At 57.1% G+C, this 3,144-nt stretch overlaps 1 protein-coding gene across 1 annotated transcript in view; it reads left to right on the top strand.

The window, feature by feature from the left end:
- TNRC6C (trinucleotide repeat containing adaptor 6C) overlaps positions 1-3,144 on the top strand; it is a 592,582-nt gene that overhangs the window by 371,958 nt on the left and 217,480 nt on the right. The window lies entirely within an intron of this gene.

Raw genomic sequence — 3,144 nt, 5'->3', positions numbered from 1 at the left:
CCCCATCTGCCTTCTGGAGAGCGGCTGGTGGGTTTGAACCACTGACCTTTGGATTAGCAGCCAAATGCCAAACCCACTATGCCACCAGAGCTCCTTACAACATGGGTGAAATTATGCAAAGTGAGAGAAGCCAGACATAAAAGGTCACATACTGGATTGTTCCATTTGCATGCAACATCCAGAACACGCAAAGCCACAGAGACAGACAGCAGATCAGTGCCCACCAAGGGCAGGAGGCAGGGGACAATGCAGGGTGACTGCTTAAGGGACATGAAAAGGTCTTGGAACTTGGTAGAGATGATAATTGGACAATGTTGTGAATGTAGTAAATGGCATGGACTTGTGCGCCTAAAACAATTACGTCTACCGTGTGAATTTTACCTAAATGATAATAATAATAATAATAATAAAGGAAGATTGCTGACTGAGATACTCTCCTCAATGGAACGAAAGAGAATTGAGCGTTGCCTTTTCATCTCCAAGGTGCTTCTCTGTAGCATCTCGTCGGATCCTCAAACAGCCTGGGGTTGCAGCCAGGAAATCGTTGGGGATCCCAGGTGACTGACGAGAAGATGCAGGTGTAAAGAAGTCACCTCATGTCACAGCGTGGGCCAAGCACCTGGGTGTTCTCATCCCCCGTCCAAACGCGCTCCTCCAGACCTGCCGCATCAAGTGGCATGAATGACTGTGGAAGCACCTCCACGTCTCAGAAAATGCCTTCATGCAAGCAAAGACATCCATACACACGATCGTGCTTAGGCAGCCAAGGCTGTGCAAGCCCCAGCCCCCTCCCTGGCCTTACCGCTCTCCGCTGCATTTCCTCCCTGCCTAACATGGCGGGACTTCGCGTGGGGTCTGCTCCAGCTCCTGGGAGGGACGCGTGCAATGAGTTAATCAAATCAAACGAACGCATCACGTCCACACCCCTGGTGGGCAGGTCCCCTGCAGACGGTCATCCCACGCACACACAGTTTGGTTGACTGCATTGGCACCTGGAGGGCCTGGCAGCCACAGCTGGGCGGGTGGGATTCAGCGTCGGGACTTTGTTGAGTGCGCATCTTCCTTCTCCAGGCATCAAGGAGATTAATTTTTCAGAGTAAATAGACTTCAAAACAGGATGCTGTCACTGAAAGCCTGTATCCAATTTGGCAGCCCTGGCTCCGGCTGCCTGGAGCCTTAGTCGCTTTGCAGGTGATGACAGAGATGGGGGGGGGGCAGAGGAGGGGAAAGACGGCACACAGAGAAGCCCCCTGCCACTTGTTCTGTACCTGCAACTGTGGTGTGGCCCAGACCAAGCCTGAGCCAGAAGCAAGGTCGTTACAGTGAGACCGTCTCCCCTCACTCCTCCCATGTCCACTGCTGCAGGGGCCCCTGCTGTTAGCTGCTGTTCTAAATGCCAGGCTGTTCTAAAAAATAGTCTTTGAAAAGATGCTCACCTGGGGGCCATTTTGTCTTAGCCTCAGCCAGTAGGCCCACCCAAGCAGCCCCTTTTCCAGACAAATGCCCCCCATTCTGCTCAACTCAGAAACTGGGGCCTCTTCTCTGTGCCCTTCGTCCCTGCAGAGGCAGGCCCACCTCAGCTATCGCTCATTCATGCAATAACACCCCTGGGTCTTGCAGACGCCCCACCTTACCTCTATCACCCTCCAGCTCATAGCTCTGCTGAGGCCTAAGCTGGCCCTGCTCCCCCCGGCGCGGGGTGGGGGGCTGCAGGCAGGCAGCTCCTTTGGCCTTCTCTGCAGAGCTCACGCCATACCTGAGCTTCCTCCCCCAGCGACTCCTGCTTCAGAACGCAGCTCAACCATCCGCCACCAGGAAGCCTCCCCAGCTGTGGGCTGCAGGAGAAGAGAAGGAGCTGCAGGAGAAGAGAAGGAGGTTTGGTCTCTTGCTACACCCCCAGCACCAAGCACAACTGAGTAAAGGCTGGACGCATGAATGAGTGGGGGGAGGAGTGGGGAGAGGTGGCTGCTCAAGGATGAGCTGGCCAAGGGTCCCAGGAGTTTATGGAATGTTGTCCGAGACCCTGAAGACTCCTGGGCTAGTGGCTCATTAAGCGGCGCCCACCGCTACTTGCCATCAGGTTGGCCCCAGGTGACGGCGAGCCCAGAGGTCACAGAGCTGTGCTGCCCGGTCCTGCGTGCTCACACTGTGGGCATGTCTGAGTCCTTGGCGCAGCGTCAGTCCGTCTCCTTCCAGGTTTCTCGTGTCTTTTCCAGCCCTCCACTTGACCAGCCAGAATGCCCTTCTCCAACGATTGGTCTGCACGTGATGACGTGTGCAGAGTAAGCAAGCTACGGCCCCACCGCCCACCGCGTAAGGAGCGTTCTGGTGGCACGTCTCCTCAGACGGATCTGTTTGTTCTTCTGCAGTCCGTGGTGTGGTTAACGTTCTTCACCAGCCCCCTGGGCATCACCACCGCACGTCACACTTTTCACGTGACCTGGTCAGTCTGGAGAAGCGCAAAGATGGTGGTGAGAGAAGAGCCCATCGCTGCCCAGGCTGTCACCCTCTGACCCTTGATGCAAGTAGCACTCAGAGGCTCTTTGTGACCGACCGACTCTGAAGAGGTCCCTCCGTGGGTCATGGCTGCTGGCCATTCCCACAGGGTAGAGGGTCCTCCCAGAAAAGGGGGCTAGCTCTTTCCTGTCCCACCACAGCGACAAACCATCAGAGGGAAGGGGAGGGTCGTGGGCCCTTAAGATGCCAGCAGTTCAGGGCCGGTGTCTCTGCGGAACCCGGCTGCAGGGGCAGGTACGTTAATCACCTGGCGCTGAGCTACACCCGCCCCACACGGGGGAGGCGCGGAGGGATGATATTTCTGCAACCCTGAAACTGCTCTAAAAAGCAAGCCTATGAAACAAAATGGAGCTGAGACGCCCCTGGGGATGAAATGGGACCATGTCCTGCTGCCCTTGGCCCCGGGGAGCCAGGCCCTCCCCCTCGTTCAGGCCGGCCTGCATCCCACGTGGCATCCTGGCTCCACGCAGCCTTCGGCTCCCTGGGACGCCGGCACCCTCCCGCACGCCGGCCAGCCTGTTAATTCAGGCTGAAAGGAGTCCAGCCTTTGCCGGCATCCATACAGGCCCCGACCACACGCTCCTGCTGCCGGGAAGGCCAGCCCGTGGGCAGGACCAGCAGTCGTTA

Source organism: Orycteropus afer, unplaced genomic scaffold (assembly GCF_000298275.1).
Source record: "Orycteropus afer afer isolate SDZICR_OR568_19922 unplaced genomic scaffold, OryAfe1.0 scaffold00018, whole genome shotgun sequence".
Classification (NCBI taxonomy): Eukaryota; Metazoa; Chordata; class Mammalia; order Tubulidentata; family Orycteropodidae; genus Orycteropus; species Orycteropus afer.
Note: the sequence above shows the minus strand (reverse complement) of the source record. Positions and strands in the feature narration are given on the sequence as shown.